General features: G+C 47.0%; 1 long non-coding RNA gene across 1 annotated transcript in view; it reads right to left on the bottom strand.

The window, feature by feature from the left end:
- LOC138489807 (uncharacterized) overlaps positions 1–5,069 on the bottom strand; it is a 134,695-nt gene extending 129,626 nt beyond the window's left edge. Inside the window, exon 1 of the long non-coding RNA XR_011274916.1 lies at positions 4,958–5,069. This is a non-coding gene — a long non-coding RNA (uncharacterized lncRNA). The remainder of the gene's footprint in view (positions 1–4,957) is intronic.
- Between the last annotated feature and the right edge of the window lie 15,932 nt (positions 5,070–21,001).

The following is a 21,001-nucleotide window of genomic DNA, read 5'->3' as shown; positions in this document are numbered from 1 at the left end:
GAGTTCTTCTTTTCGCTCGACAAGCGGACCTATACGCTTATCGGGCGGAGATGTTTTCCGGCTCTGACTCTGCCTCAACCTTGCCAGCAACCCCTACTGCCTTTTTGGGTGGTTTCACTGGGCACTCTCGGAGGAAATGGCCAGCTGACCCGCAATACAAGCACAACTGATGTTGTCTTCTCCTATCCCTTTCAGCCTTGGATAACGGCCCTCGCACCTCTCCAATTTGCATGGGTTTAGACACGTAGGTGGTCCTGGAAGCCCTTTGGGCGCAAATATACCCGAGAGTCCATTACGAATCTGCAGTCTATGATCAAGCTGGACCACCAAGTCTATGTATTCGACACAGTCTCTGGGTGGATTAACCACTTGAGCTAAAACGTCCTTTAACTCCCCTCTCAAACCGCAGTAAAACAGCGGTGTTCTCTTGTCATCCGGCCTATCAGTTTCCACTATCAGTCTGTTAAAGGTTGCGATGTACGTTAGCAGATCCTGGGTGCCCTGACGCAGAGACAAAAGCTCATTATCCAATGCCTGACCTTGGGAGTGGCGGGCAAACAACTTCTCCATATCCAGTTGGAACCTCTGGAAGTCTCGCAAGATGGGATCATCCCGATTGACCAGCGGTATCGACCAGTCTGCAGCACTGCCACTGAGGTACGAAAGTACAAAGGCCACCTTAGATTGGTCGTTTGGAAAACTCCTGGCCTGCATAGGAAATGTAGACGGCACTGATTCATAAAAACCACATACCTTTTTGGGTCTCCTGCGAATCGTTCTAGGGATGCCAAAGGTACAGCTCCTGGAAGGACCACCTGAACTAGATTGCTTGATGCAGTGAGTACCGTTGATCCCAACCCCGGTAGTGGTGTTTGCCCCGCCTGTGACTGGAGCAGCTGTCTGGCGAGATCGTCAGTGCGATTCTTGGCTACAATCAGTTCTCTTCTCAAGGCATTGGTTTCCTGTCTAGCTTAATGTACCTCGGCCCTGCGTTCCCCCAAAAGCTGGGCTAGCTGATCGGTTTCCGAGGTTTCCATGACGCCCAGGTAGAGAATTTGGGTAAGGCTTTGCGTTCTGTCATGCTCACCTGGTCTCCACGGGGGCGTAGCTCGTGGCTGAAGGATGATGTCTGCACTGGCGTTGGGCTGCTTAAATGATGGTGCTAGCCCACGTCTTCCCTTCGTTCTCACCTCAGGAGGCGTTTGCCTGCAATGTCGAAACAAGATATTAGCCAACTGAATGGTGACGGATTGGCTTCACCACCTTCCGATTCCCTTCTCTTCCTCTGGCTCACCTTGGGTTTTTAAAAGGTGGGCTCTCCGTCCTGCAATCTCTAGCAGGGGCGCGGTATGTACAGTCTTTCCCAAGATCAAGTTACTTCACTGAACCGATGGAGGTTGCTGATTTTGAAAGAACCGGAGAAAGCAGGTAAGTCTCTATACCAATGGCTGCTTGGAATAGATGCTTAAAGTCTTTGTCGCCCAAGTTTTAACTAGTGTTTGTCGTTTTCTTTCAGGCGCGGTGTCGAGCGGTTTTCGAATGAAGGATTGAGTCTCTATTCCAATGGCTGCTTGGAGTAGATGCTTAAAGTCTTTGTCACCCAAGTTTTAACTAGTTTTTGTTCTTTTCTTTCAGGAGCAGTGTCGAGCGGTTTTCGGATGAAGGATTGACTCTCCTTACAATGTTAAGCAGGTTTCTTGCAGGTGAGTATAGCGCTACGCGAGGCGCGCTGAATGTTTGTATAGCTTTTCTTTACTGTGCGTGACTAACCTGCTGTGTCTTTTCTATTCTGCAGGTGCGGCGCAATTCCAGGAAGATGATGGAAGAACTGCTCAATGAAGTTCCTGGAGGGTGCCGACCCCAGGTGAGTGTAGATGCCCGTGCGGGCACCTTCTTCTCTGCTTCTTCTCTGCAGATGCAGCGGTCCGGGAATAAGCTGAAGGCGAGGCCGGAATGTTAGACTGCAGGTAAGGCCTTCGTTGCTTTAATAACTCCTGTTCTCCTCTTTTCCATTTACAGGAGCAGATGGATTGAAAACTCTGGACGGCGTGGCTGAATAAGTTCAAGAGCTGAGCAGACACAGTGAGTGTTACGCTGCAGGAGTGCAGAATAAATGCATGGTATTCACATTTTTGTCCATGAATAAACCGGCTGCCCCAGAGTCTATCATAGCCGTGGTTTCAAGGATGAGCGTAGAAGAATACTGAAGCGTGATTTCAAGTAAGAATAATGGGAGGCAGTTCTTGTCTCCTTGGGGTGTCATCCCCATAACTTTGGGACTACTGCTTGAAGTGTCCCGCACCTTCATCCCTCCTAAGAACGAGGGCTGCTGTTTCCCACCCTTCGATGGGGGGAAAGAGGACAAGAAAGCACAAGATGTCCCAAGGATCCACAATATATACAGAGGCCCCTTGGTGCTTTTTCATCATCGGTTAACGGGCCACGGGCCACACGGATCTGCATGGTTTCTTCCATCTGCCCAGGCTTTTGAACTGATTCGGGAACTACAGGCACTGGCACTGGATTTCGGGTCTTCCTTTTCTACTGTCTATGTTCTTGTTTGCGGTAATACATCTGGATGACCAATTTCGCTAGGTCGTTGAAGGAAGCCGGTCGCGTAAGCTTGGACAGTTCTTCCTTTGACTCCTCCAACAAAACTCTGCGATACAAGTTGAAATATGGCTCTTCTGGATAAGTGGTCTGTTAAGCCAGCTGTTTGAACAGTGTTGTATCCGTGAGAACGTCCTGGTTCCCTATGGTGAAATCCAGTAGGGTGTCCTGCTTTGTGTAGGTCAGCTCTGGCCTGTCAAAGATCTCAGCAAAGGCTGCCAAAAACGTCTGGAAATAATTTCAAAACACGATTCTCAGCAGTAACCAGTAGCGTGGCCCAGGCTAGGGCACATCCTGACAGATGTGAATTTACAGATCAAAACTTGGCACGGTCATTTGGGAATGCTGTTTACTGGAAGTCAAATGCCATTGTAAAGGCATCCACAAACTCCTTGTACTTCTTGGGATCACCCTGGTACTGCTCGATGGTGGCCCCACGAGACTGAGGGTTTTCTATGATGAGACGGAAGGTTTTCTATGATGATTTCTCGTGCAGCCATCGCTTGGTGAAGGACAGCATTCTCTGTCTTAATCTTCAGGTTCTGAACTTCCATGGTCAGACCTTGTACTGCCACTATTAACTCCTGGACCTGCTCCATCTTCCGTTGATCTCGTTGGCATCGCAACCTTTCAACGACAGGCCTTACCTGCAATGTCTTCTTTAAAGGCGAAGAGTAGAGGTAAGACCTGTATTCTCTGGAAGCTACCATGCTGACCTGAGATGTATGCAACAGGTGCGAAGGGTGGCCGCCCGGGAAGATCAGTCTGTGGGAAAGGAGAAACAAAAAACCCAAAACTGGGACACAAAAAAAACTCAAGATAGTCTGTGATGCTGTAAAGCGCCAGTCCACGTGTCCAGGTATCCAATTGTAGAAGCAGTCCACAGGGTCTGTGGTAGAAATGCTTGGATACAAATATCAGAGATGATGCTTGAATCCAATGAGCAACGTAGAAGCTTGAATCCAATGAGCAGAGTATAGTGGAGCGCAGCAGAAAACACAGCTTCCCTTTCGCACTTCTCGTCTTCTCGGTAGACTGCTGAATTTTGGCCAGCCTCTCTAGGCTCCTTTCCTATGCCGGTTTTGGTTGTTAAAGACCTCGGAGTGCAGCTTACGTCATCCTTGTCTATGGAACCTCAGGTGAGCTTTGTCTGTCAACAGGGCTATTTTCAACTCAAACTTCTCCGTTGGGTTCTTCCTTTCAGTCCGACACATCTTCGGGCACCAGTTGTCTGTGCTCTGGTTATCTCTGTATTTGACTACTGTTTTTCTTGCCCAGCCTGCTTATGATCTGCAACGCTTGCAAATGCTGCAGAACTCTGCCGCCAGTCTGGCCATCTCTACCCCACGTTTCTTCCACTGGCTTTGTGTGGCCAAACATATTAATTTCAAGGCCCTTTGCCTGGTCCACCAAGCTCTTTATGGCCTAGTAGCAGAATATTGTGTAGCAAACTGTCACCCTTATGTCCCCTGTGTGCCTTGCACTCGGGTGGGGCTTGTCTTCTGTCAATCCCTGCGGTTCAGTATAGCCACATTGGTGGGCGCTCTTTTTCGGTTGCTGCATCAGGTCTTTGGAATTCTCTCACTCTTACTCTTCGAGCCACAGTTGCTCATTCTGCCTTTCGTAAAGCTTTCGTGAAGCTTTTTTAACTGTTCTGCGAGGAGCGCCAAGGTGTTTTAAGGCGTATGTTGCGCTTAATATAATACATTCTATACAATACAATACAAAAAGGTACAATCAGCTGTATTCGCCATGTAAACAGATCAGATTCCCCAGGTGACAGTAGCTAACGGTCTGTGCTGCAGGTCTGCTAGCAGAGGCTATAATACACTTGTCCACCATCTTGGCATCATTATGTGGAAAGTCTAATTCCCTGAAAGTGGTTGTACAGACTGGCATCTTAGTAAGAAATACAGGTTCTCATATGCGTGGATCCCGCAAGTGGGAGCAAGCTGCATCAGCGGTTTATCCTTCCACATAGTGCTTGCAGACCTTTTCCTCTCAACAACCCAGGCTTCGCTAGAGGCATTCTGTGGCTCATGAACTCCTGCAGTGTCAGGCCTGCAAGCAGTACAGTCCTATCCTCAATGCTCCATATTCTTTCTATAAAGGTGAATGTTTCCTGTGTGCTACACACTAGGCTTAGAAGCACACATGTGAGCTCCAAGAAGAGATTAGAATAATGGTTATATATTATGGAGAGGATTCCATAATGCAGAAACACAACTGTGCTCACATCCTGCTATCCTATATTTCTATATGCTGAGTCAATTGCACATTTATATGCGATGCAGATGTAGTGTAGTTCAGGAAAAAAAGGCAAACAGATGTTTTAGCATTTTTGTACCTCTTCTGGAAGTCCTAATCTCTTGGCGGGAATCTTGGCGATATAGCCTCTAAAAAAGTCCTCTCCCATTTCCTTGTAGTTCGCGACAGCTGTTTGCGAATAGATAGCCCCCTGTACAAAAAAGGAAAAAAATAAGATGATGCATTCAATATTCACAACTGCTTCTCCAATTGTTTTAATTAATGTGATCAGCAGAGACACTAGTCGTGCCTAAGATATTGAGATTTCCAGAGTGATGAGATTTGAGAGAAAGATCGACATAACATTTAGTTCTAAGGTGGGACATCAAATTAAAGTGGCACAAAAGTTTGTTAGGCATCTCTGTTTTCTAAATACAGATAGGCAGCTGTGCAAACCGACAAAGTGCGTCCTGATTGTGTCACAAATAAACATTAAACTCCTTATTGCATCACAAATACATGCTAATGGGATTCATTTGATGCGTGCAGGCTCTACTGGAAGCTGACACACAGGCCTTCACCTTTGCTAAACCAGGGGTCCAGACAACATTTACCGGAGAGAAACAGCTCCAATGGGAACTGTAAATGAAGTCCAGTACGGCAGCCTGATCATTTATCACCTTCCCTCCTTGGATCATGTGACTAGAGGTCAAACACTGAGAATGCACGAGAGTGAAGAGGTGCTTAGTACCAGTGGGTCAATGAAACCAGTGAGAACCGGTCATGAGACTCCCAACCAATGTGTGAAAGCCTGGGAAATATGGGGAAGGAACAGAACAAAGCTGAAGTGGAGAAGCTGTGAAGACTTGGAAGAGACGATACGGAGGCGATTACGGCCGTCGCCTGGAGGAAAGAGAGGAAAGACAATGCTGTGAGCTGTAGACACTCTAACATTGATTGGGCGGCATCTAAGTTGCAGCTTGTACCAAAGAACACAAGTTGTTGGAGGGGTTCTGACGTCTGAAGTGTTCCACAGGAAAGGTAGCAGATAATCCAAGAGAGCGTGTAGAGCCATGAATAAGGGATGCCGGAGGCGCCTTTAGGAAAGTTGGAAGTTTTGACTGGTAGCTAAAGAGCAGGGCAGTAACTATGAGAAACCAAAGAAGACACCAACCTGGAGAACAAGGAGAGGTGCAAAGACATGGAAACGTGATTTGCAGTTCAAATAAAGACACCTTGATCTCAGCAGGTACCTGGAATACAGAGGGTTGTGTTCCCATGAGGATGGAACAGAGGTTACACAATGATGTAGATTTAAAGGAGTAATGGGAGGAAAGGTATGTATGCTCTGGGATCTGAAATGCTTTTTTTGTCTCCACACAGGAACAGTTATACTTGGTGCACTGTAAATGAGGGAATGAGTCTGGAGATTGACACAGATTGCCCAGTATAACAAGACCTTCGAATAAATCAATACAGCAGAAATACCTCTGATCCCTCTGAACACAAGAACATTAATGACAAGTATTAGCACACATTTAAGAGTGTTGAGTGTAAGAAAGGCATGGTATCAACAGTAAGACAGACACAAGTGACCACAGTTCAAGGGTTTTTATTGAACTTCAAAAAGGATTTGATAAACGTCTATCTAATCCTTAATCTACAAATGGAAGCAAGCTACGACAATCAAATAATAACAATGCAGTCCTAGTGGTGTATTGTCAAAATAAAAGGGCCTATACTAATAAGCCTATTCCCAATCCTTACCGCTAAATACAAATAGTGTGGGAAACAGTGTTACGAAAAAGAAAGAAGTGTTCACAAAATGATACATCAGGATGTTCAGTCTGTTGGCCTTCCTTCCCCACGTTTTCAGCATGGGGAAAGGCAGCAGACTCAAGCTGAGCACACACTTGGGCTTCTCCAGCACGAGGATGCAGTTCAGAACAAACACCAGCTCCTTCTGCGATAAAGTCTCTTTCCCCTTGAAAGTCTATTATTCGTAGAACACCATGGAGTGCAAAATAATATTTTAAGTTTGCTTCTCTTTCAGGGTTACGCAATTGAAATGGGATATCCTTCCACAACCTTCTTGCTTCCAGATTCACTTAGCTTTACTGTTGGAGACTTTCGAAACTACATGGCTTTGATTTAATCCCATACATGACCACTCTGACAATGCAGCATTCTAGTACTTGTATTTCTTTAGATCAATTCCTTTACTTTATTTTATTTGCTTGCAATGGGTTACAGAGAGATCACATTTGTTTCTTACACAGGTACTTATATTTACATGGGTACATTATATTCCTTTGACATGTGTCATCAGTCAAGCTAAACATCTTTCTGCATTCTGGCATTTATTACAGTGTCTTTCTTGATCAATTCTGTTGATTATTCATATATATTCGATATGGCCCCCATATATCTTTAGGTCTGCTTGTCATTGCCACTGTACATACATATCCCTCTTCTCTTTCATTAGCAAATGTTAATTCCTTTAACCACTGCTGGATTGTTGGTGCATGTTTTGATTTCCAGTTCAGCAAGATATTTTTTTTTTGCAATTATACATCGCATTATTTTTATATCTGTCTTTCCTATATCTCCTAACAGGTATTTCAAGGGGAGGAGTGTTGGAGGGGTCTGTCATTCCGTTCAATTCCATTCAATTTCTCAGCCACTTGCTGCCAGTAACTCTGTATTAAAGTGCAGTTCTAAAACATTGGGCCTCATTACAAGGGTGGCGCTCCCATAATGAAGGGTGCCGGTACTGGACCGGCACCCTTCATTACGGGAGCGCTGATTATGAGGTTCCCCTTGCGGGACCCTGTAAGGACGCCTGGTAAAACCAGGCGTCCTTTCCGGGTCCCGCGAGGGGAAGAGGGAGGTAATAACGGGCCAGTTGTAATGTGCCCGTTATTACCTCCCTCCCCATTCCCATTGAGCCCTATCGGGGCTCAAATGGGAATGGGTTCCTGGAAGGAGGAATTACCGGGTCCTCCTATGTCGGAATGACCCGGTAAGTCCTCATTGCAGGAACCCGGTATTGGAGCCCGTTATGGAGGCAGCCATGGCGCTAATAGCACCATGGCTGCCTCCATACTCGTAATGGGGCCCATTGTATAGTGTCCGCTTCTTCACTACCGGCATGTAATGTAGTCTGTTCAGCACTTAAAATGTATTAAACAGAGTCTTGCATTCAAAGAAATTCCTGCCATCTCACTGCATCTATGACTTTGTTTGTATCCCTTTCCCATTTCAATCTCACACCTTCTTGCTGGGCTGTGCCGTCTTGTACATTGGTATACATTCTGGCTAGTAATCCTCTTCTACAGTTTCCCTGTGCCACCATATCCACACAGTCGTTAGTTTCAGGTTCTAATGGGAACAGAGATCATTTCTTTTTGTCGGATGCACGCATATGGTAGTACTGCAATGTACGCAGTGTGTTGTTGCCCATTTTATCTCTAAACTTCTCAAGCGTGACAAATTTACCCCCCCGGGATATAAATCCCCCAGGATCATTTCCCTCAGTGGGTCCCACGCCATTTGGACACTAACATCCTGTGTTAGATTGAGATCTGGACAGTTCCACAGTGGCATGCCATTTATTATCCATTCTGTCGTTTATCCTCCTCCATGCATCCACTGTGGCACGTACCAGATCATATAGGCATGTTTCTATATATCAATCTGCTAAAATTACTGACTTTAAATCTATTGGGGCTGCCCCATATTCCTCTAGTTTCATGTGTGCTATGTCGGCCTCTTGGCTATACCAGTATCCCGCATAGTGCGCCTGAGCTGCCAGGTACTACAGCCCAAAATCTGGGGTGGCAATGCCCCCCCTTATTGTATGGTTCGATAAGGGATTCCCATTTCATACGGGCCGTACCATTGTCCCAAATGTATACTATTGCCAGTGACCGCAGTTTATCAAAATAATTTCGTCCAGGCCATATGGCGATGGTGGTAAAATAATATAATAATTTGGGTACACACTACCATTTTTAGTACTGCAATCCTGCCGTACAATGACATAGGGTGTTTAGTTCACAGAGTCAGCTTATGTTCCAAAATAGTAAGGTAGTCTTCATGGTTATTCTCATATAATAATGTATGTGTGCGTGCAACCTTTACACCCAAGTATTTAAATATGCTGTCCGGCTATCGCATTCCATATAGCTCATCGTGTATGCTGTCCGCCTGTCGCATTCCATATAGCTCATCGGGTTTGGTGTTGTTGTCGGTTAGGGGGAAAAGCTCCTATTTTGTTGTGTTTATCTTATATACCGATTGCTGCGTGAATTTGTTTACTTCTTCAAGTATAGGTTTTATATTATCAGCATATAATGAAATTACTTGAGGGGGTCCTAGTATGTGGATTCCTTATCCGGCATGTGAAAGGCTCAATAGTTAATGCAAATAGCAGTGGGGGAAAAGGGTAGTTATAATATCAGAATAGTTTCTGTTAGTCTGCACCTGTTAAGAGTGATATCTTTAGAGTGCTGCATACCTGTCTGTCTTGCTTAAGATCTTGGATTGGAAGCCAGACTGTCTGTATTTCACCGAGGTAAGTGCGACGCGGGAAATCAGCCCAGACCTCAACCCAAGATTAAACTGGGCGGAGGGTGAACCGACTCCCAACGTCACGGTGTGCTCACCCCTGTTTTTCGTGACGACAGGACAGTGCAAGCACTGGCAGGGGGAGCGTAGAGATGTCAGCCCTTCAGCAGCTGTAGATAGCCCCAAGGCAAATCCGACAGAGAGGGGAAGCTGAAGGGTCTTGTCCAGGGTGGGAAGCAAATCCAGCAGAGAAGGAAGCTGAAGGGAAGGTTCCACGATGAGAAAACTAGCAGGCTGGAGAGGAGAGGGAGGCAGAACCCAGAAGGCAGGCAGGAGAGGTGGAACACGATCAGAAGGCAGGGAGGAACCAGAGAAGGCAGACAGGAAGGGAACCAAGGGCAGGCAGGACTGAAGACCACCCCGGGAGCAGAACAGGAACCAGGCTGGGAACCAAGGGGCAAGGAACCAAAGAGCCCAGGGAAAGGACCAAGAGCAGGGAAGGCAACGGGCAGAAAAACAGGAAGCAAAATACGGAGCGGGAACACGATCAGGAACTAACCGCGTTGAGATGCAATCAGCTACTGCTCATCGCTCCTCTTATAGCGTCGCCAGTACCTGAGAGGGCTGGGACGCAAGGCGCCTCTTTCCGAGGCGCTGGTGAGCCCAAAACGAGGCCTGAGAAGCAAGCTCTCGTAACTCCGAGTGCCCAATCCAGCGCGTATGCACGGAAGCGTGGACACGGTCGCCCGCGCATGCGCAGAGGAGCCTGATTCCGAACTCTCGGAGCCCCCGGGAGAGTGAAACCCCAAGCGCGGAAGTGCGAGTAGACCCGCCAAGATGATGCTGGTCGAAAGGAAGAGGAAAACCCCGGTCTCCGGGCAAGTGGCGTGACACTATGACCCCTCCCAGAAAGACCCAGAGCCCCAGGCTTCAAAGGGAACAGACGGTAGAATTTGCGAACAAGACGGGGAGCGTGCACATTATTGAATGGTTCCCAAGTGCGATCGCAAGCCGGATACCCTTTCCAATCCACCAAAAAGTGAAGCACTCCCCGACGTATGCGCGAGTCACATATCTCCTGGACCTCAAATTCAGGAAACCCTCGTACCTGGACGGAGGCCGGGCGAGGACAGGCACGCCCGAAATTGTCAACCACATAGGGCTTCAAAAGGGAAACATGAAAAACGGGGTGGACTCGCCAAGAAGGGGGTAACTGAAGGCAGAAGGCCACAGGGGACAGACACTGAACGACCTTAAATGGACCAAAATAACAAGGAGCCAGTTTGACAAGCAAAGTACGGACTGGCAGGTTCTTGGAGGATAACCAGACCCGATCTCCCACCCGAAAGCCAGGTTCCAAGGTCCGACCCCTGTCCGCCTGCCTCCTCATGCGTTCCTTAGCCTCAGCCAAGGTTCCACGTGCCAGCTCGTGTTGTCTCTGTATGGTTGCCACCAGTTGATCAGCAGACGGAACCGCACTGGGCGGTACCGGACGAAAAGGCATCAACTTGGGATGTTGTCCTGTAGAACAATAGAACGGACTTACTCCAGTGGAGGCATGAATGGCGCTGTTGTAGGAGACCTCAGCCAGGTCCAGATGTGATTTCCAATCGGATTGAGTGGCATTCATATAGCATCGAAGAAAGTCCTCCAGGGTCTGGTTTGTTCTCTCAGTTTGGCCGTTGGACTGCGGGTGGTAAGATGCCAAGATGATCACATAATTTGCTCCAAAAAGAAGAAAGGAACTGAGACCCTCTATCCCAAATGATCTTCTCAGGTAAACCATGCAGTCGATACACCTCGTGTAGAAAGGCTAAAGCCATCTGGGTGGCAGTAGGTATCTTGCAGAACGGAATGAAATGGGCATACTTGGTGAAGCAATCCACTACTACCATAATACGGGTATAGCCTTCAGAGGGAGGTAATTCGACTATGAAGTCGGTGGCTATGGTGTGCCAAGGATAAGGCGGTATTTCAGTGGGTCTCAACAGCCCCAAAGGTCGTCTCCTGGGAGCTTTGACTTGAGCGCAGACTGGACAACCGTCCACATAAACCTTGACATCTCTAGCCCAGCTGGGCCACCAAAACTGTCTGGACACCAGGTCCTGAGTGGCTTGGACGCCACGATGACCACCGACGTGCGAGTCATGGAAGCCATGTAGTATGTTCTTGCGGAGAGTATCCCCGGGAATGTAAAGCCTCTTCTGGAAGAAAAGAAGTCCGTCTTGTGACGTGACAAATGCTCGTCTGAGAAGAGCCGCTCTTTCAGGGTCGGCCCCGGTCTCCCTTTGAATGTTCTGAAGATGGGAAGACAGCGTCAACAAGAAATGATCAGGTGAGATCAAAGGTAAGTCTTGATTGGGATTCCCCTCCTCCTTTTCCAAAGAGCGAGACAAGGCATCGGCTTTCAGATTGGAAGTACAAGGTATGTATGTTATGTTGAATACATAAGGAGAGAAGAAGAAGGCCCACCGGGCCTGACGTGGTGTCCGACATTGCAAAGAACGTAAGTACTGCAGATTACGATGGTCGGTTCGTACCTCCACCGGAAAGCGACCTCCAAGCAAATGGTGTCTTCACTCCTCAAAAGCTGTCTTAATGGCCAACAACTCTCTTTCAATTACTGCGTAATTCCTTTCACTGGGAGTCAATTTGCGGGAGTAGTAGGCCACCGGATGTTCAATGGCGGTGTCTTGATCCTTTTGCAAAAGAACGGCCCCCACAGCAAAATCTGAAGCGTCAGCCTCCACAATATAAGGTAGCTCGTCCTGAGGATGGCGTAGAATGGGGGCTGTACAAAAGGCAGTTTTCAGTGAGGAAAAAGCTACAGCGGCGTGTGAATCCCACAGATAGGGTACCTTATTGCTGGTTAATCTAGTAAGAGGAACCGTAACATGGCAAAAAAGTGTGGGATCAATCGCCGGTAAAAATTAGCGAACCCCAAGAACCGCTGAAGAGACTTGACATCATGAAGCGGCTTCCACTCCTGGATTGCTTGGACCTTTCTGGAACCCATCTGAACGCCCATGCCACTGATCACGTAACCCAAGAATTCCATATTGTCTTGGTGGAATGAACACTTCTCCGCCTTGGCGAACAGCCGGTTCTGTGACAAGCGATGGAGAACCTACCTGACGTGTCTGATGTGTTCATCCAACGAGCAAGAAAAGATCAATATATCGTCCAGATAAACCCAGACAGAAATGCCTATCAGGTCGCCAAAGATGTTATCCATTAGACGCTGGAAGACGGCTGGGGCGTTGCACAGGCCAAAGGGCATAACCCTATACTCATAATGCCCGAAAGGTGTCTTGAATGCCGTCTTCCATTCATCACCGTTTTTAATCCGGACCAGATGATATGCTCCCCGCAGATCTAATTTGGTAAAAATCCGGGCAAAATGTAGTGTTTGCAGAATACTACGGATCAAAGGTAATGGATAGCGATCCTTCACCGTATTGTCATTCAGCTGCCGATAATCAATACAAGGGGGTAGTGATCCTTCCTTCTCCATGACAAAAAACAACGGAAACCCTGCGGGTGATTTGGAAGGAACAATGTATCCTTTTTTCATACAATCGGCCAAGTAATCTTGCAAAACTTGTCTTTCGGTCTGAGTTAAAGCGTACACTTTACCATGGGGAATGTCGTTACCAGGAATCAGGTCAATAGCACAATCAAAAGTCGGATGTGGTGGCAAGGGAATGTCAACAGGCTCAGAAAATACATGTTCAAAGTCAACGTATGCCTGTGGAATCTGAGACACAGAATATAAACCAGACGTATTGCCATTGTGTTCCAGAGAGGTAGTGATATTTGAGTCTTGGGACAAGACAGGCGGATTGCAATGCTGAAGACAGAAGGCAGAAGTAAAAGTCAAGGTACGGGTTTCCCAATTGATCACTGGATTATGATGTTGAAGCCAAGATAATCCCAAAACCACTTTGTACGTGGGAGATTTGATCACGTCCAGAGCTATACGTTCCTTGTGTTCAGCGACCTGGAGAGATAGTTCCATGGTGTGTAAACGGATGGGTCCTGAGGACAAGGGTGTTCCGTCGATGACTTCTACCGTTAAAGCAGTCCCTCTGGACAAAAGCGATATCATATTTGTGGTAGTGAACACCTCACCGATATAGTTCCCCGAGGCTACACAATCCAACAACCCATGGACCTCCAGAGATCGGTCAAGTCATTGTAAGCGGATCCTCATCGTCATCAAGATGGCTGGTTGCATAGGCTGGAGTACCGAACAGGAGTGGGAAAGGACTGAAAGAGGAGTTTGACCTGTTGTTGCCCTTCCATTGAACAACAGGTCCTCTAGTTTCCCGCCTTCTTTTGAGGACGTAGAGGGCATGTACCCAAATAATGACCAGCAGCCCCACAGTACAGGCATAAACGCAGATTTCTTCTGCGTTTCTTTTCTTCCTCGGACAAAGGACCTCTTATGGCCCCCAGCTGCATAGGTTCGGGTCCAGGATCCGAAGAACCAAATGTACCAGCAGGCACACTAGACGTTCTAGGATTTGATCTCTCGAACCGACATCTCTCAGCCTTCTGTTCACCCAATCTTTGGTCAATCCGAAGTACTTGCTCAATGAGACGTTGGAAGGTATCTGGCTCCGGAATGTGTAGAAGCTCGTCTTTGTATTCTTCCCTCAGACCCCGGCGAAACAATGTTTTCTAGGTTATTTCTGGCCATTGTGAATCGGTTGCAAGTTGTCTGAAACGACTTATGTATGATATTACATCTGCGTTCCCTTGTTTTATGTCCATCAATTGGTTTTGCGTGGCTGAGGCCAAATTGGGAGTTTGAAAGACCTCCAAAAACGCCTTTTCAAAAGCCACAAAATCATTTAGTATGGGACTGTTGGTGGCTACCAAAGGAGTTGCCCAAGCCAAGGCATTTCCAGCTAGGTTCCCCAAGATGTACCCGATCTTGGCCTTGTTGTTGTTGAAGTAAGTTGATCTGAAGAGAAAATGAATCCGACAACGATTGCAAAATTCGGCCACACGCCGCGGATCTCCATCAAACTTGATTGGTGCTGTATGGGCTAAAGTACTTTCGGCTGAAGAGGCTCCCACAGCCCCCTGCGTTACCAATTGCCGTAATGTTTGATTTTCTTGATGTAATACTGTCATTTCAGCTCTAAGGGCACGCAACTCATCACGAAGATCGTCCTCCACCTCGGAATCGGAAGGCAGGCGTCTCAATCTGTTAAGAGTGATATCACGGGAGTGCTGCGTACATGTTTGTCTGAAGCTGAAGGGAAGCTGAAGGGAAGGTTCCACGATGAGAAAACTAGCAGGCTGGAGAGGAGAGGGAGGCAGAACCCAGAAGGCAGGCAGGAGAGGTGGAACACGATCAGAAGGCAGGGAGGAACCAGAGAAGGCAGACAGGAAGGGAACCAAGCGCAGGCAGGACTGAAGACCACCCCGGGAGCAGAACTGGAACCAGGCTGGGAACCAAAGGGCAAGGAACCAAAGAGCCCAGGGAAAGGACCAAGAGCAGGGAAGGCAACGGGCAGAAAAACAGGAAGCAAAATACGGAGCGGGAACACGATCAGGAACTAACCGCGTTGAGATGCAATCAGCTACTGCTCATCGCTCCTCTTATAGCGCCGCCAGCACCTGAGAGGCCTGGAACGCAAACCGCCTCGTTACCAGGCGCTGGCGAGCCCAAAACGAGGCCTGAGAAGCAAGCTCTCGTAACTCCGAGTGCCCAATCCAACGCGCATGCGCGGAAGCGTGGACACGGTCGCCCGCGCATGCGCAGAGGAGCCTGATTCTGAACTCTCGGAGCCCCCGGGAGAGTGGAACCCCAAGCGCGGAAGCGCGAGTAGACCCGCCAAGATGATGCTGGTCGAAAGGAAGAGGAAAACCCCGGTCTCCGGGCAAGTGGCGTGACAGCACCCTGCCCCTGGGTTCGACGTAAAGTCGTTTTACAAGGTTAATTCCCCTACTAAACCAAAATGTCGTAACACCCCAACAGGAAGTTCTAAGACACCGAATCGAAGGCCTTCTCGGTATCCAATATTACTGCTACCACCGACGCTTCGGGGGCTATCTGGGCCATTATTCCAAACAGTTGGCGTAAGTTAAGAGCCGTGAGTCTGTCGGGAATGAATCCCGACTGGTTGGGGTGTACTAGGTCGGGCATGTGTGGTAGTAGTCTATTTGCCCACACTTTGGTGAATAGTTTTGCGTCCGTATGTAAAAGTGAGAGTGGTATATATGAGGATATCTCATTGGGAGGCCTACCTGGTTTTGGAAGAACCGTTATCATTGCTTCCGAAAGGGATGCTGGTAACCTGCCCGTTTCCATCGATTCCTCCCACACATGAATCAAACAAGGGGCAAGAAAGTCCAGAAATGATTTACACAGTTCAATTCCCAGTCCATCCGGGCAGCGGGCCTTTCAGGGCTGGAGAGATTTCATAACTTCAGATATTTCTTCAAGTGCCATAGGATTATTCAGTTTCCCTCTCGCTTCCCGGTCTAGCCTGGGCAGGTCCGTTTCCGTCAAATAGCGGTTCGCTGAATACTGTATCTGAATTTCAATACAATTTCAGGTAGTATGTCATAAACATTATTTATTTCACAAGCTTCCATGGTGTGACTGCCATCAGTTCTAGTAATGCTAGTGATATGGTGTGTGTCCCTCTCCCCTTTAAGTATCCCGGCCAATAGTCGTCCTGGTCTATCGCCCTCGCCATACTTCTGTGCTTGTATGTTCTTAACTATGAACCTTGTCGCCCGTTCTGCTAATCCACAACATTTTTGTAGGTTCCCCTTAATCAGTCCCAAGAGGGCTCTATTGCCTGTTCAGGCATATTTGTTTTCCAGTTCCTTCAGAGTGTCCTCCACCTCACCCATCTCTTTTTGTGTACTTTTAAGACTGCCTGTTGTGGAAGCTATCATTTTACCCTTAAAATGAACCACACTTTAAATGTCTCCCAAATCGTAGCGTATCTCGCCACTAATCCTTCATTTTCCTAGAAAAAGAATTCTAGATCTATCCTTAGCGTTTCAGCCAGTGCAGCATCTGTAAGTGCTGCCGGGGCAATTCTCCACAGTATGTGAGATTTAGGTTTAGGCAGACGCTGCATCTGGAGTACCACCGGAGAATGTTCTGACCAGGTGTGTGGCAGTATTGCCGATCTATAAGCCTTATCTACCCACGTGCTTGTTATCAACCAGAAGTCAATCCTAGAAAGTGTGACATGTGCTGTATAGTAGTATGTAAATTCTGTCTTATCCGGGTGTTCCTCCCTCCAGGCATCTATTAAGGGTTACTGGTCTTTCTGGTCTTTCCATCGAATGTTGTCCATCGAAGGGTTTATCCAACAAAAAAAATGTGTATCGAATGCATTTTATTTTTGGGGGGATCCCCCCAACTTCCTGTTTCTGACCCTTAAAACACACCCCAAACAAAAATTAACCCTTTACCCCACAAAAATATGCAAACAATATGCATTTGATGCATATTTTTTCATTGGAAAAAATGTCAATGGATAGTCTGCATACCTCTATTAAGGAATATTGTATCATGATCTGTCGTATCATCTGGGCAGCTTTTGTATTCCCCCAACTTCTAGTGGTGGATCTATCTCGTGTATTATCGAGGATTGTGTTGAAATCTCCTCCCTACAAAACAGGAACATCAGGGGTTTGCCCAATCAATATAGCTATCTGTGCATAGAAGGCGGGATCATCCATATTCGGGCCGTAAGTATTAATCATTGCTATCCCCTCAATGCTTATGGGTCCTGTTACAATGACGTATCTGCCATCTGCGTCTATGTGTGCTAAGACAGCATTAAATCGGACTGATTTATGAATTAATGTAAATACTCCTCTCGATTGTGACGAGTAGTTAGTCTAGTGTCTGTTTTTCCTGCACATATGTGCAATATGTCTATGTGTTGCTTCCAGTGCGTGTGTCTCTTGCAACATTACTATGTTTGGGCAATGACTTCCTAAGTATACCCATATTTTCCTGACTTTTATTGGATTATTCAATCCACGTACATTCCAAGAGATTAGTTTCAGGTTATCTGCCATTTTGGTACGCTGTGTGGTCCTTTTTCATTCTGTAAATCATACACAACATGCAAATATCTATGATAATTTGTATTTTGTATTTTCTGTTTCGTCTGATCTTCTCCTTCATCCATTTGATACTTTCACTTTACTTTGCTTACCCATTGCTCAGGAGCTTGGCTGGGTTCCACTCGCACGCCTTCCCGGTTTTAATGTCAATGCAACTTGTTGAGCCCCCTCCCCTACACCCACACCATCTGCCCCAACTTGATGATGTTGCCCCATGAACTTGGAAACTCCTCAGAGCGCTGCTAGGCTGCCAACCCCGTCCGGCTCGGCTGCAACGTGCCCCATCTTGTTTCATAAATTGTGCTCTTGCATCATTTGGTTCCGTATCTCTCTACTGGATAATTATGAAGGTCAACTTTCTAGTCGTCGTTGCCATCATGATCTTCGTCTCTTCGAGGCCGGGCCATCTTTTCTTCATCTTGACGAAGCGGGGTAATAGGAATTGAGGCCTCCACATACCTGAGTGCCTCTGTCAGATTTTCAAAGAAGTGGGCTCGTCCCCCATGTTGAATCCTCAGTTTAGCGGGGAAGATCAAGGAGTATGGAACCTGGCATGCCCGGAGGAGAGGAGGCATTTTACTGAATCATATTTTCTCTATTGTGCTTGCGAGAGGTTGATGTGCCCTTTCCACCAGGAATTGGGAGGAGAATTTGGTGTGATTGAATAGAGTTCTTAACAGTTTCTACATGAACAGTTCCATCGGGCCACAGAATGCCGTTTCGGGCACCCCCACTACACAGATATTATTGCGTCTAGATCTAGACTCTAAGTCTTCGCATTTATTCCTCATTTTGTTAAGTTCAGTTTTAATCGTTGCAATGTCTTGGGTGTGTTGTCCCAAAGTATCTTCTGTATTACTGACTCTGGCTTCCACCTCATTAATTCTACTGCTTTCTTTCTCAAGCTTCGCCTTTAGGGAGCTCATCGTCGAGACGATATCGTCCAGCTTAACATTAATTGACATGAATCCATTCTGCATTCAGATGCATTCAGATGGTCCTCCCGCATGTTGTCTACAACTATTTCCGTCTGACTTGTGCTGGGCATGGCGGGTGTTGTGGGAGGCTAGGATCGGGGGCCAGTAAACAAATCCATGGGGCCTTACTTCTTGTTAGATCCTTTCGTCATTGTCTCTGTGCCCTATGGACCTGACTTGTAGTACACTCTTATACGTAATTTCTGCCCTGTCTCAGTATTTCCTGATGTAGTCTGTAGGCCAGTTAGTGTTAAGCCAGTATGGTCTGATGGATGCGTTGTATTTGTCCACCGTATAGGTCTTATCACTTCTTCTACTGATCTCGGCACTCTTTCATTGTATCCGGCCTCCTTTGCATATGGATCCATCTGTTATGCCCGTCCTTGTTATCAGAACTGACATGATGTCGTCCAAAGGGAAATCTTATAATCAGTTGCTTATGGTGAGGTTTTCAAGGACTGGATTTTATCTGGATGGCTTGAACCCCTTTGTACTGTATTATCGGTTTGTATGGTATTTTCAGGGTTGCTTCCTTATATATCTCTTGATCAGGATTGTTTGCAGCTAAAAGATGATTATTGCCCTTGTCAGTATGGTTGCAGGATCATGTCTGCAGGCGAGCACGTTCCACACAAGGTTAATCAAGGCAAGGTTGCTTTATTGTTATATTAGTAATTCTGTGTTTTCGTTGGTGCTGTGTTGGGGCGCCACTCCCTGTTCTTGACATGCAGGTCTGCCTCCTTTATTATGCTTTAAACTGCTGTTTGCATACAGGGGAATCTTTACTAATTGCTTAACAGTATGGCCCTTGTTATGCGCCTCTTCCAGTTCAATGCTTCCCCTCCTATCCTCGCTCCTTGGGCCCGTTTATTGTTAGGGGTGTGGGGTAAGTTTCTAGTTCAGCAGTCCGCCATGTCCCCATCTCAGACTTCTTCCCCATCCCGCCATGCAGAGGCCATGGGCAGCGCGGTCATCGGTGTATGCTTGATTATTCACTGTAGTGGGACCGGACTTTCCCAGGGAGTTTAGGGCTAAGACTAGTGCCGTCTCATCACCTAGGACATGCAGTCAACATCCACGCATTGCCGGGGTAAATGTTAGGTTGGTTTCCCCTCTCAGCGGGGGTGACAGCTATGGTGTTGATTTATTTATTCACTCGGCACATCGCAGCGCTGTAACGGGCAGGGGAGGAGCAAGGAGCTGAGTGCTGCAATGCAGCGCCTGCTGTTCCAAGTGTGTCCTCCAGAGGGTAGGGGTCGAAAGGGGGGGGGGGTCAATCACCCAGTTCTCTGAGCCAAAGGATTACCGCATGCACTGCCTACTTCGGCAAACGCTCTCCGTAGTGGTCAGCCACGATGGCGTTCTCCTTTCGCTGCCCTCGAGGAGTTCCCTTAGCAGGGGCCCGTCTCCAGTTTGTGTTCCCGACTTTGCACTTCGGCCTCAGCTCAATTCATGAGTCTCAGCATGTAAGGCCCGGGCACTGCTGCGGTGTCTGTTCGATTATGCAGGGATCACGCTCCTGCTTCAGCGTGTGGGAGTGGCTTCTGGCTACAGGCCGTTTCACGATTCGCAGTTTGCTAATGGATCCTCATTCTCTCCGCGTTGTTATCTCGGACATCCCTAAGGAGAGCAGGCTAATTTTTCACTCACTACCGCATCAACCTTTCACCTTCCAGAATATTTGTTTAAATCCTTGATTATTGATGTGCAAGAGGATTTATTTCAATCAGGATCTTCGATGGGGCTGGAGCCTTATTCTCAGGTGGCCATCTCCAATGGCTGCTCAACAGCGCCGCCCTAAAATCAATTCCTTTTACTTTACATTCAGTTCTGTTTCAAACAAGCCTTCTTGTGGATTCTATTCACTTTTCCTCTAGTTAATGATTTCCCTGTTTTGGCTTTTAGTTTTGTTTCCTTTTCAGTGTTCACATCACTTCCCTTCACTTCAGAACCTTTGCATTCATTTTACGGAGACTTCCGATATCGTGTTCACTCACAGTTACTTTGGCTCTTATTATCTTTCAGGTGCTAGACAGAAACCTTTGCAGTTCCCTCTGGGACCACTGCAAAAGATTTAAGACTACAGGTGTTTGGCAGTAAACCCACTTGGTAGCAGTCTGTACCACACAGATTCACTTGGTAGCTGTGGCTGAGCAGTCAGACTTCCCTCAAGAAGACTTAGGTAGTATACAGAGTATCCACAATAGGTCAAAAGAACACAGTAGAACAAGTAAACACTGACCAGGGCTTGGTGTAAAAGAGATATAATTATTTATTTAGAACAACTTCTAGAAAAAACACATAGGCACTAATAGTAAGCAATTCAAAAACACGGTCACTAAAAGATATACACTCCCTTAGAGGAATATTGGACAAGTCTTAAGTAAAGCTCCACTTATTTCAGACAGCGGTGAGCACTTAATGTAGATGGCACTCTAATAATTCGTTTAAAAAGGGAGGGAAAAGCAGAGAATAAATCGAAACAG

The sequence above is a fragment of the Ambystoma mexicanum genome, chromosome 9 (assembly GCF_040938575.1).
Source record: "Ambystoma mexicanum isolate Mex_15411 chromosome 9, UKY_AmexF1_1, whole genome shotgun sequence".
Lineage (NCBI taxonomy): Eukaryota > Metazoa > Chordata > Amphibia > Caudata > Ambystomatidae > Ambystoma > Ambystoma mexicanum.
This window is presented reverse-complemented; position numbering and strand designations above follow the sequence as displayed.